We start from the raw sequence: 14,459 nt of genomic DNA, 5'->3' as shown, positions 1-14,459 counted from the left end.
TAATATGAAGAATTTATGTTGCAAATACCATTCATTTTATGTATGGACGGTCATGACCTTAGCATATAATGTTTTTATATTTTATGATAAGGTTAATTAAGTAAAATAAATAATAATGTTAATATATGTTATATTATAACATAATTAGAAAACCAAAGTTTTATTCTTATTTCTCATGATCGAATAACATAACCAAAAGAAAAGAAAAGAGAGCTAGGGTATTCGACCATTTTTGAGTTTGATTAAGGTATGTAACTAGCTTGGTTTTTGATAATTTTTACGTTTTTGAGATTGTTGCTAAGTTATCTACTAGACCCATGCTTGAATTTTTAATTTTGGTGAATATTTTGAGTTATGCCATTGTTGAAAGCTTGTGATTTTTGTTGTTTGATGGTAGAAAATAAAAGATATGTGATAGATTAACATGTTTTGTATTGGAATTTTTGATGATTTTGAGTAATTAGGACTAAATTGCAAAAATAATAAATTGAGGGACTAAAATGTAAAATAAATGAAATATATGGACTATATGAACACTAGGAACATTCGACCAAACATGGGTATATTGAAATTTTGCATATTTTGTGTTTTGTGTAATAGGGACTAAATTGTAAAAATTTAAAAAGTAAGGGCAAAAGTATAATTTTCTCATTTATGTGTTTTTGGACTAAATTGAGTGAAAATATGTTTGAATGAGTTTAATTTTAATATGTTTAGATCAAGAACCAAAGAAATCGGATTTGGATCGGGGGAAAACTTAAGTTGTCGACTAGTTGTGCCGTCCCGATTTTTCATCATCCGAGGTAAGTTTATAAGCAAATAGACGTAGTTAATTTTAATTAAATGTGAGTTATATATGCTAAAATGAAATATGTGAATATATATATGAGTTAGCCGAATGTGTACAAGCTTGGCAACTATGTTTATGAATCCATTTTGACTGAGTTATGACGTCCGAAAGCCCCTTATGAACCTTAGGAATAGCTAGGATACATATGTCATGACATAGGATTCCATTATGTGATGTGCGAGTAAGACCATGGCATCAATATATATGTGTAAGTAAGACATTGTCTAGGACAGCGGCATCGATATGTGATTACATGCAAGACCACGTCTGGAAAGTTGGCATTGTACGATATATGTGATTATCCGAGTGCCCTATCCAATTTCAAATGGTTCATCTGGAAACAATAAGTAGTGATTGAATGTGCAAAACGAGCTAAAATGACTAGGTATGAGTTAGCTTATTACCTACTTGAATTAAGGTAAGTAAGTTACTTGATATTTGTTGCAATAAATGAAGAATGTATGTGAATATGGGAAGTGTATTCGGCCTTTTGAATAAAAATATGAATATTTTTTAAATGATTCTTGAATATGTGATATAAGATTATGTATATTCGGCCATATAGTAAATGTATGTACACGATGTTATATTTTGATTCATGAGCTTATGTATATGAATGTAAGTATACTTTGTTATATAATGACATTTTGGCTTTGATAGTTGAATGATATTTCATTAATATAACTATATGAGCATTCACCAAGGTAACATCTATGTATGAAAGTATAGATACTATTTATGGAATTGTAAGTTTGAGATTAAATATGATAATGATATTATAATTTGGTTTAGTTTAAATGAGTTAGTTATATCATTGAGTTGTTTATTTGCTTATGACTTACTAATCTATGATAGCTTTATTGTGTGTGAATGCTGTCTTTATTTTATAGATTTTGAAGTCAAATTATGAGCTCGGGGATCATCGTCAAAGTTTGTCATACTATCGACTGTTTCTCGGTATTTTATAAGCTGCATTTTCGAACTTATGGCATGTATAGGCTGAATAATATTTTGAAATATTGAATTTTGGTTTATGTATATATATTAAGCCATGTGAAAATGGCTAATATGCTATGAAAGTATGTGATGCTTAGCTAAGATTATAAGTGTTATATATATATTGATAATGGTTGGTGATTTGGATGTGGTTTGAATGAATTGGCCATGGTATGAACATAGGTATGAGTTATGCTTGTTATATTACTCTTGGTTATAATGATTTGGTTATAATTTGTATTGATAATAACAGTTTAATTTGGTTGAGAATAGATGATTTGGCGCTTGCACTTATATATCTAAGTATATGATGTTTCGGTTTGATATATATTATTTCTCGGCATATTTATAAAGGTGGTGTTTGGATATATGAATTTGGTTTAAGTGAAGTAAACATGGTTGATTGATGTGTTTTGGTTGAGGTTTATTAGTGACTTATACTTTAATGTACAATTTAAATGTTATTTGGTAAATAAATTGGATGATTATTCATAAACCAAATAATTTGATTGTGTATATGCATTTTAGGCATGATAATTAGCATGTGTATTGAGTACACTCTAAGTCATATTTGTGCTCTAAAATGGTTAATTTTATATAGATGATTTGAGTATAATTTTTAGTATGTGAATTAAGCTTGATATGTTTAAGTATTAACGATTCGAAAATAGTCCAAATTTGATGTGGTTAAATGTGCACAATGTTTCTATTGATTAATGAAATATATATGATCATTTGGTGAAGTTGTTAATGCTGTATATACTAATGGAAAAAATGCCATGTGAAATGTTTTATTTGATTTAAAATGTGCATGTAAAGAAATATGAAATAAAATGTTTGATTTTTACTAGGTATTTGAATATCATTAAAGTGTTGAATATATGATTTGTAAATTTTATTATGATTAAGAAAATCAAGCTTAATATTTAATAAGACATATGCCTATAGATTTGAATATCATTAAACTGTGCTTTTGTTCAGTAATACCTCGTGACCTTAATCTGGCGACGGATACGGGTTAGGGGTGTTACAACTAGTTTCATGCCTTTCACTTCCATCTCTTCACCATTTGAATCCTGTATCATAAGCTTTTTCTTCTAGCAATAAAAAAGTACACCATGATTTACTATCAAATCACATCAAATCCATCAAATGGCATCAATAGCAAATCACCGAAAATATTTTACCCTGAATCTCAATAGGGCACCGCTTACATACTTGATTTACTATCATCAAATGTCCCATCAGATTTGAAATATTAATTCTAACCTCAGATATCTTAACTATTAGTTTCTCTATATTAATCAACCCAGTTCTCATGTATAAATGTGTAGAACTTGGATCTATCAATGCATGTATAAATACAAAAAATAGAGAAAAAATACCAGAAATAACATCGATGGTATCACCTTCCTCTCTAGTCCTGACAATATAGAATCTGGTAGGAATGGTAGCCTTTGCATGAATCGCAGAACTCTCCCCTGACTGCCTCTGCCACTTGCACCACCTTGGGTACTACCACGACCTCGATGTGTAGAAGTTGATCTCTGAGATGACACCAGGGTAACATCAAGCGACTTAGGACAATCTCAAACATAATGCTCCATTGAACCACATCTAATACATGCTCCAGTCTTACGCCAGACTCTCCTTTATGACTCCTTCCATAATAATCGCACTTTAGTATCCAAACAGTATGACCAGGATGATCTGTTCTAGCTATTGGAGCAGATGACTGTCTAAATCGACTTAACATATCTATCCTAAATTTGAATGGTCATTGTGTTGCAAGAAAAGGAATAGGTCACCATCAATGAGTAGAGATTACATTAAAGCATCATTATAATATTGAGATTTGTTGCCCTTAGTGTAGTTGTTTCGTTATTAATGCTTGTAATTTTTTGTTATTAATGGGGATTTCTATTGAGAGCATTTCTAGTGAAATTATTGTACTGAGTTCGTTGGGGTAGTCTGTTCGGGTTAGTAAACTTTATAAATATGTTCCGTTAGAAGTGCAAGCGGTTGTATTTTTTGCAAATCTGATGAAGTTACTATTTGGGGAGTTCAACTTAATTCTGGGTATGGACTGGTTTGTTGAGCACTGAGTTAGTTTGGATTGAGCGACTAAGAGGGTCATTCTGAGAACCGAGGATGATAAGGAAGTGGTTGTGATCGATGAGCGTTGAGACTATCTGTCTAATGTGATCTCCGCTCTTGTAGCTAAGAAATTGGTTCGGAAAGGGTGTGAGGTGTATTTCGCTTATGTCAGTGTTTCTATTTCTGGGGACTCTTCTGTCGGGGATATCAAAATAGTAAGGGATTTTTTGGATGTCTTTCTTAAGGAGTTATCGGGTTTACCTCTGAATCGAGAGGTTGAGTTAAACATTGAGTTTCTACTGAGTACAACTTTAGTGTCCATCGCTCCTTACCGAATGGCATCGAATGAGCTTATAGAGCTTAAGACTCAACTTCAAGAGCTTCTAGATCGTGGTTTCATTCATCCTAGTGTGTCTCTATGGGGGGCACCGATTTTATTTGTTAAGAAAAATGATGGGACCATGAGGATGTATATTGATTATTGGCAACTGAATAAACTAACGGTTAAGAATAAGTATTTCACTCTCGAAGATCGATGATTTGTTTGATCAGTTCTGAGGAGTTTCTATGTTTTCGAAGATTGATCTTCGTTCTGGGTATCATCAGTTGAGAGTAAAGGAAGCCGATGTTCATAAGACTGCATTTAGGACTCGTTATGTACATTACGAGTTCCTAATTATGCCTTTTGGTCTGACGAATGCTTCGACTGCATTCATGGATCTGATGAACTGAGTATTTCAACCATATCTAAATCAGTTAGTCGTGGTCTTCATTGATGATATTCTAGTTTACTCTAAGACTGAGGATGAGCATGATGAACATCTTAGAGTAATACTTTAAATATTCTGTAAGAAACAGCTCTATGCTAAGTTGAGCAAGTGTGAGTTTTGGTTAAGTGAAGTGACCTTTCTAGGGCATGTGGTTTCTGCTGAGGGGATCTGAGTTGATCCTAAAAAGATTGAGGCGATACTTAATTGAAAACAGCCTAAGAACATATCTGAAATATGCAGTTTTCTAGGTCTTACGGGATATTATTGGCGGTTTGTTGAGAGGTTTTATCTAATTGCAGCTCCGTTGACCAAGCTTCTGCGTAATGAAGTTCTTTTTTTCTAGACTGATGTGCAAAAATTGAGCTTTGAGAAGCTCAAGTCTATTCTAACTTAGGTTCCTATTCTGATACAGCCTAAATTCGGTAAAGAGTTTGTGGTTTACAGTGATGTGTCGCATGTCTATTTGGGATGTCTATTGATACGAGATGATAAGGTTGTGGCTTATGCGTCCTATCAACTTAAGACACACGAAGGAAATTATCCAACATATGATCTTAAACTTGCTATTATGGTTTTTGAGTTAAAAATTTGGAGGTATTAACTGCACGGTGAGATATGTATCATCTACACTAATCACAAGAGCTTAAGTATCTCTTTACTTAGAAGGAGTTGAATCTTAGACAGCATCGATGGATAAAACTGCTTAAAGATTATGATTGAATGATAGAGTATCATCCTAGTAAGGCCAATGTGGTGGCCGATGCTTTTAGCCGTAGAGCGAGGACTGATCTGGTAATGATGTTCGCTCATCTTATCTGTTCGATAATAGGAGTCTGTTAGCCGAGTTGCAAGTTAAGCTGACTTGAATTGATCGGATTTGGGATAAGCAGTTAGGGGATGAGTCTCTGGGTTTGCAGTTCCGTCAAATTGAGAGTGGCAGTACTTTGAATTTTGGGCTGAATAAAAATGGAGTTCTGTGTTTTCGAGGTCAGATCTATGTGCCGAATGATTTTGATTTGAGGCAATTGATTCTGAGGGAGGCGCATAATATCCATTATGCTATGCATCCTGGTTGTAATAAAATGTATCGGGATCTCTGTGAACTGTATTAGTGGCTGGGTTTGAAATGTGAGGTTACAAATTTTTTATACTCGATATCTGACATGCCAGCAAGTTAGGGCTGAGCAACAGTTGCCTTCAGGTTTGTTACAACCCGTTAAGATTCCTTTATGGAAGTGAGAACGAGTAACGATGGACTTCGTTGGTGGGTTGCCATTGACACCCACTTAGAAGGATTCTGTTTGGGTCATCATGGATCGATTGACCAAGTCTGCTCATTTTATTCCGATTTGGATGGACTACTCTCTACAAAAGCTAGCGAAGCTCTATATAACTGAGATTGTAAGACCACATAAGGTTCCTATTTTAGCTATTTCTGAAAGATGTCCTCGTTTCATTTCTCGATTCTGAAAAAAAATTGCATGAAGCTTTGGGCTTGAGGTTGGACTTCAGTACTGCATTCCATCCTCAGACCGATGGTCAATCTGAAAGGGTGATTCAGATACTGTAGGACATGCTTCGGAGTTGTGTAATTGAATTTCGAGGTAATTGGAAGGATTTTTTGCCACTAGCTGAGTTCGCCTACAACAACAGTTTCTAGTCTAGCATCCAGATGACACCTTACAAGGCTTTGTATGATCATAAGTGTCGTACTCCGCTATGTTGGACTGAGTTGGGTGAGCACCAAGTTTTGGGTCCTAAGTTGGTTTCTAAGATCAAAGATAATGTTAGACTGATTCAGGATCGTCTGAAGGCAGCTTCTGATAGACAAAAGTTTTATGTAGATCTAAAGATGAGGGATATTGAGTACTTTGTGGGAGACTTCGTTTTTCTTAAGGTTTCTCCATGGAAGAAGTTTTGAGATTCGGTCGTAAGGGCAAGTTAAGCCCTAGGTTTATTGGACCGTATCGATTTTTGAAACATGTGGGACTGGTCGTTTATCAGTTAGAGTTACCTTTGAAGTTGGACCATATCCATGATATGTTTCATGTCTCGATGTTGAGGCGGTATCAGTCTAATCCATTTCACATTGTTTCTGTTGAGGAGATTAAGATTAGACTGGATTTGACTTTTGAGGAGGAGCTGATTCAGATTCTGGACCGTGATGTTAAGGTTTTGAGGAGAAAGTCCATTCCGTTAGTAAAGGTTCTATGGCGGAATCATGGCACTGAGGAAGTTACGTAGGAACCTGAGGGCTCGATGCATTAACAGTATCCTTATTTGTTCTGATTAGGTAAATTTTGAGGTCGAAATTTCTTTAAGGGGGTAGAGTTGTAATGCCTTGAGTAATTTATGTTTGCTTTTATAAATATCCGACATAAATATTTGTCTGCTTCAGTGGTTAAGTGTTCTAGGTGTGTCTGATAAGTCTTGGGTTCAAGTCTCACATTTGCCAAATTTTGTTATTTTTTTATCCAAGCCTCACCCTTGTTGGGTGGGCTTATATAAAATTGTCTGTTAACCCATATCAGAATGAGTTTGCTGGTTTGAGTGATAAGGAGTTAGTGTGTTAGAGGTTTTGTGTTCGAGTCTCTGCGTGTGCGTAGTTGATACTTTTACTTCGGTGGTGGTTAAAAGTTCAGTGGTAGTAAGATTTTGAGTTAGTAGGTGGTTATGGATGTGGATGGAGTGGGATTTGGGTAAAATTTATTTTCCAAAAATCTCCGTCTTCTTGGAAAAATCTGACATTTCCTTTTCTTCCTCTTCCATTTTTTCCCTTTTCTTTTCAAGATAACTTTTTCTCCTTTTTTTCCTTGTTTTAACAAAAATTGTGTTTCCTTATTGTCGTATTTTGAATCGTTGTGTTTATTCGTTTGGTAAGTAAAGGTAGTATGTTTTGCCCAGGTAGGGAGTATTTCTTTTAATCCGTTTGGAGTTGTTGAATTTTCCTTGATGTTGAACTTGTGTTTTGACAGCAGTGAATCTAGAAAATTGTGACTCTTCTTTTGCGGAATTGTAGTCAAAATTGTTTGGGGTGTTGGGGTAAGCGATAAACATTTTTTTGAATTGTTGTTAGTTCTGTGGTTACAGTTTAATCGTCTATTAAGTCTAATTTTGAGCGTTGGTATGTCAATTTTTAGGTTCTAGAGGATTCGTGTTTGCAGTAGCATCAAAATCGTACCAGGTGTGTACCCAAAATGCAGGAAATTAAACTTCAATAATAGCTGAAAAACTGTTCCTTCGACACCACATGGACGTATGGTCGCTCATGTGGTTGGCTGTGTGATTGACGAAGGCTTAACCGTGCGCAAGACACGACCGTGTGGCGGTGTGAGTGTGGCTGTGTGGGCCACATGTTCTAGGCCAGGTTGGGTGTGTGGGCCTACACGAGCATACCACACGAGTGTGTGGTGGTTTGGGCCAGGCCGTGTAGGCCACAAGGGTAAGGCTAATCTGGGTGTGTAGGCCTACACGGGCATATGGGCCCATAACTCTGAAATTTTTCCTAGGGTCGCACGGGTCTTTCTGATCAATTGCAGGCCTACCGTAGGGTCGGTAAGGTCTAACCAAACCTTAAAACTATGTGATCTGTTAGTATGATATTTTGATCTGAATATGATACTGTTGTTCATGTCTGATTTGTCTGATGTGTGTATATATATATATATATATATATATATATATATATATATATATCTGATATCTGTATTTGAACATGTAAGCATGATAACTTTGATTATATATATCTGATTAGGGTAAGATTTGTATATGTGGAGGAAGTGTTCTTTATGGCAATCATCATGTATATTCTGGTAGCTTGGCTGCACATTATCTGACATATGTTGTAATGACACGATATGGTGTGTAGGGATGGGTGAGTGTTTTTAACCCCAAATGGTGTGATGGGATGGTCGGAGTTGGTGTGTAGAGGATAAGGGTAGGACTCTGTATTTTCAATCTGCATATCTGTTCTGTTATTTGAATCTGTAAAGGGTTTAGGTCCAAATCTGAATTTGTATCTGACTGTGCATGAGTTTATTGAATGTATTGCATGTATATTTCTATTGGGTTACACACTGAGTTTACGAAAACTCACGTCAGTTTGTCTGTTCTATTCAGGTAATCCACAGACTTAAATGGGTCGGTGCAACAAAGGCTCAGCAGTGACCACTTGAACGAGAACTATTTTACTTAGTAAATTATGTTTTTTTATTTATAATTCTAGTTTTATTTGAGAGTTTATAATTTTTGGGACTCTCCAAACTATTGGTTTTTATTTTGGGTTTTGGAGGCCGTTTTTGATTTTCTCATTACGATGCATGATGGAAAACACGGTTTTACGAAAACAAAAGTTTTTCTGAAAACACGAACTAGATTTCTAAAATCTAAAGGTTTTAAAACTTTCGCTGTAAATTATGTTTTGGTAAATAAATGAATTAAATAACACTTTCAAAATGGTTATAAACAAATATGAACTATGAATCTTGAGTGGTTTGACGAAACGGCCCTATTTTCAAAACTTTACCTTGTGACAATTCCGGATTCGGCCATAACGTCTAGGCCAAGTTTAAGGTGTTACATGATCTATTGTTAAAGTGAGATTCTTTTCTGAATCGGTTAACATATCTATCCCAAATTTGAATGGTCATTGTGTTGCAAGAAAAGGAAGGGGTCACCATCAATGAGCAGAGATTACATTAAAGCATCATTATAATGTTAAGATTTGTTGCCCTTAGTGTAGTTGTTTCGTTATTAATGCTTGTAATTTTTTGAATATATTGGTTAATAAAATTCTATTATTTAAATTATTATGTTGTCTATCAAGTCCAATTAGGGAGATATCTCGTCTTGAGTATCAAAGTGGAAAACTTCCGAAAGATAGAGATATAGGTGTGATTGTCTAGATGGACAATACAATGAACAAAAACTAAGTTGAATCTATCCTAGACTCGTTTATGGATTTATTCACTTGTTACCTTCATGATGTGAGTTACCTCAATCCTAAGTAAGTATCTGATTATGTGAAGTAACTCGTATACTTTGATATATTAAAAGCATGAGTTCATTTTGTAATAGAGTCAAAAGCTGATATGTTGGGTATACGACTTATGTTTGGCGTAACTTTGCTTACAAAAGTGGAAACCATGGCCCAATAAAAGGTAAATGATGTTCTCTCACTGGGATTGTATGGTTGATGAAAAAGAAATGTGACTGCAAGTCATTTTTTTAGGATGAATAATTTCATTATTATATGTTATTAATAGATTTTTTCATAGTGGAAGATGCAATAGTTACCATGAAATCAAACAGATTGAACCTAAAGGGATTAAAGGTACCCCATGAGTGTAACATACTAATGACAACGTTACTAGTCAAACAAAATTATAAGTTGTTTTCAAAATGGTATATAATAAAGGAGAGTTTAGTCATAATACTTCTAGTGAGGTTGACTTCATGACTAAATAATGATGTAATTAATAGATGAAGAGTCAGAACTTAATTACAAATTATTTGAGCCCTAATTATGTTGTCCCAGTATCTCTGCTAACTCAATACAACCCTTTATGGATTGCATTTAGAATGGATACGTTAAATAAATGAAAAAGACAAAAAGAGAAATATATTACATGTATTAATATCCACAGTAAATGCAATTTCTCGCAAAGGACAAGAGATGACTTAAGAATTAATTTAATTTCATTGGATTATTATTTAATTTGTTGTAATTAAATAGTTGAGTTCAAAATGAAAATTAAATTAATTAGTCATTGCAAGTTCACAAAACAAGATAGGTAAATTTGTTTACTCATAGATTCTACTATAGTAAAGTTGTCACGATTTTAACATAATTAGAATTGGGTTGAGAAAATAATTTAATTGAGAGAATTAATTAGTTTATTTTGATTAATTAAATAAATAATATTTGGGGAATAAAAACTTGTTATTGGGTTGGATAAATTGTAAGAGTTGGTTTAAAGATTGGATAACATGTATAATAGTGTCAAATACATAAAAAGGCCTAATAAAGCTCACTTGCAGTAGGGTGGGTGGCACACAGGGATATTTCTAGTGTATCTGGCTCTCATCATGTGATGTCCTAAAAGGATTCAATGTTTTCTATTAAAATATTATTATTTTATCTATTGTTGTTCAAGTAGAACTCTTGTGATTTTTTTTTTATATATAGGGGTTAAATAAAAAAAGTACACATTATTGAGCGTAGTTACTCAACCAAAATATAGTGGGATTTTTTTTCCAAATAAATTTTATCTTTCATGAGAATTTAAGTTTTGCCTAAAGGTTTCTTTATCCATACAAAGAATTCACTTTACCCACTAGAAAGTTAAAATTTTCATTGCGTGTTCAGTTTGTGAATCAGAGCCCACTCTCTAAGCAAACTGAAGGCTTAAAAATAATAGAGAAGATTGTGTTGGTTGAAAGCCTGGAATCGATGAATATCGTTAAGTGAAAAACACAGGTATTAACCAGGAGGTGTTATGTACTGGTTGCTCATCTCATCCCTTAACCATGTGATCTTGGGTTCGATCCTCACTCATGGTAATGGAGCACATTTCATGGCCAACCGTTTACCTCTTCGAACAGCATCTATGACGAAGAGATTAGTCATTGCTGTCGACAATAGATACCCTAATTACAAAAAAAAAATCTAATTTGATAAAGTTTATTGTTATAAATAACACAAAGAATTCGAGTTTTAGAAAAAAATTAAAATTCAACTATACAAACTTTTTACTTTTCTAAGTCGATTTTTCCAACATATAAAATAGACATTTTTAATACTGAGATTAATACTCAATTGCAAGAATTGAATGATAAGTTTAATGATCAAAAAATAGAGTTGCTCACTCTTAGTTCAACTTTAGATTCAAAGGAGATGCACACTTCATTTAGAATTTGTGAAATTTGTTAATTAATCCACAAATTCTATCATTTGGACTCTTTAGAACATGAGATGATGCAATTAAGGGTGTAATTTGAGCATTTTGATAATTTATGGCAATTTTCAGATTTAAAAAAAAATTGGCAACAAATTTTTTTATTTATGTCAATGTTATAACTCATTATTAGTATTTCAGTTTGATAACTACTATAGACTGATCGTTTTCAGCGATGAACATCATTAAAAAAAATATATATCGTAAAACGATTGAAGATGAATTCCTATTTAATTGTTGGCTGCTATATTAAAACATTTTATCTTGGTTTCAGCTGTGTTGATAATATATCAAATGTTATTCTTTTTCAATTCATAGTTATTAAAATATTATTTAATAATAAAATAATTAATATTTAATGTAATAATAATGTATGATTACGTGAACAATCAATAAATTAAATGCTGAAACAAGACATCTATAATTTTTATTTTTAGCATAATATAAACAAACACATAATAACCTTTTAATTCAATTTTATTAATCTAACTTATGAATCTTTTAATAACTAATTATTTTTTTTAGGAAATTGTAAGCCTATACATTATCCATCCAATATTTGTGCTAATATCTTTCTAAGTTAAATAGTACCAGTGTATTCAAAGGAGATGATAATTGACCTTTATGTGCAATACAATTACACAAAGGAATTAAGTTTTTGGTACAGTCGACACGAATGACAGATCCCTTCCTGATAATCAATCAAGTCAAATCAACTACCATTTTTTCTTTTAGAATGTCGTCAAGATAATACGCTACTAATTAATGATGCTACCGTAAAACTCAAACTACAGTGACGACATATACCAATAAATTAGGTTGTGATTTGGGATGTCGCTCGCAACTAGTTCCATTATCCAAAACGAGAGTCCCACTTTTTGCTTGCAGGGGTTTGTGCCGACTCTCAGTCTCATGTTTTTGGGATCTTTGCCTTCCGTTAGTGTTTGACATCTTTTTTAAATCGTATTTTTAGCTTGGTAATTTTTCTTCCATGTGAATTTTTTTAATTTAAATTAGGTCGTGAATTTAATAATTGTTTCTATATTGGGATTTAATTTTTTTAAGTTAAACTCTGAATTTGGTAAATATTAAAACTTGAATTTTTAAATCCAAGTTAATTATTGAAAACCTTAAACTTTAGTCTTCATATGAAAATAATTGTCAAGTGTTAGAAAATATAGATATCACATATATAATAAGGAAATTATATGTTATTATTTACTATCATAATAGGTTAGCCTAATTTAAAAGTGATCTAATTTGGTTAAAATTTTATTGAGATTTAATTATTAAATAAAGTATGAGTCAAATATGTGTAGATATTCTAGCAATTAAATTCTAATCAAATTCTAATTAATGATGGCTAATTAGAGTTTGATTAGAACTAATAAACCAATGTTATAAATATTAGGGTTATGGTCCTTAAATTTTACACAAGATATCTTTTCTAATATCCCATCATTAGGAAAGAGAGTGTAACACCCCAAACCCGACCCAGACGTTACGGCTGAATTCGGCGTGTCACATTGAAGTGTTTTTCGAAAATCATTGTAGAGGCCCAAATTTGCCCGGCCCAACAAATTAAAATCAAACCTAAATCCTACCCAATTCACAAACCCAATTACAAAATCAGACCCAAAACTAAGCCCAAATAATAAAAACCCTAGCCCAATACAACCTAAACTTATTTAAAAAAAAAAAAAAGACAAAACCCTAGCCACCTTCACTACAGGAAAACAGACTTTTAGCGGCGCTTTTAGGCGCCACTAAAACTTTTAGCGCTTTCTAAAATGCCGCAAAAACGCCGCTATATGTAACGCCATTAAAATTTGTGGCGCTTATTGAAAAAACGCTAAAGGTCAAGGCTTTTAGCGGCGTTAGGAAAAGCGCCGCTAAAGGTCAAGGCTTTTAGCGGCGTTTGTTGAAAAGCGCCGCTAAAGGTCAAGGCTTTTAGCGGCGTTTAGCGTAGTTACCGCTAAACATCTAAGCTTTTAGCGGCGCTTTTTTACAAACGCTAAATTTGGCAGATTTGTAATATTTTTTTCACCAATATCCAACCTTTTCGCATTAAAATCCAACCAAATACAACAAATATAATATAAAATGCACCAAAAACAAAAATTTAACATAAAAATACAACCAAAAATATTAATTCTAAATGATACTTCAAATTCAACTAAAGATATATGATATAATTAATAATAAAGTATAATTTAAAATATTTTTACAATAATGTTAAACGTGACAAAACTTAAAACATTCTTACAATAAGAAAACTAATGTCTAAGATTATGACTTTTGCGATTGTTGAAACATATGCATCATCTCGTGAAGTCTGTAGCTGGAGGTCATCGTACTTTTGCTCGCTCGCTACCATCGCCGTGCCTCTACTCTCTCATTGCGCTGCCTGCCTCCCTCTCTCCGCCTCTGCTCTAAGTTGTTCTTGGAGTTCTTCATATTTTCGTTGAACCTCGGCAATTTGCTCAACCGTGTTCGCTTGCATCCGAGCTATCTGGTCTCTTAACCTCTGAATTTCACTTGAGCTTGACTTAGGAAGGCATGGATTCTTGGGAGCCGGATCCAAAATATTAGGTCGGGTAACACGGATCCTTGAAATCGAATCCGACCGTACCTTTCAGACCCAAAACTTCGGTGATAATTCATTATCAATGTTCTCAAGATTAACAGAACTATCACTCAAGCAATCGCTTCATATTCCTCCTTCTTATCCTTTAGTTTCTCCTAAAAATCAATTAAAGAGTTAGAAACGAAATATATAATAAAAGAAAT

This window comes from Gossypium arboreum, chromosome 7 (genome assembly GCF_025698485.1).
Source record: "Gossypium arboreum isolate Shixiya-1 chromosome 7, ASM2569848v2, whole genome shotgun sequence".
NCBI classification, from domain to species: Eukaryota; Viridiplantae; Streptophyta; class Magnoliopsida; order Malvales; family Malvaceae; genus Gossypium; species Gossypium arboreum.
This window is presented reverse-complemented; position numbering follows the sequence as displayed.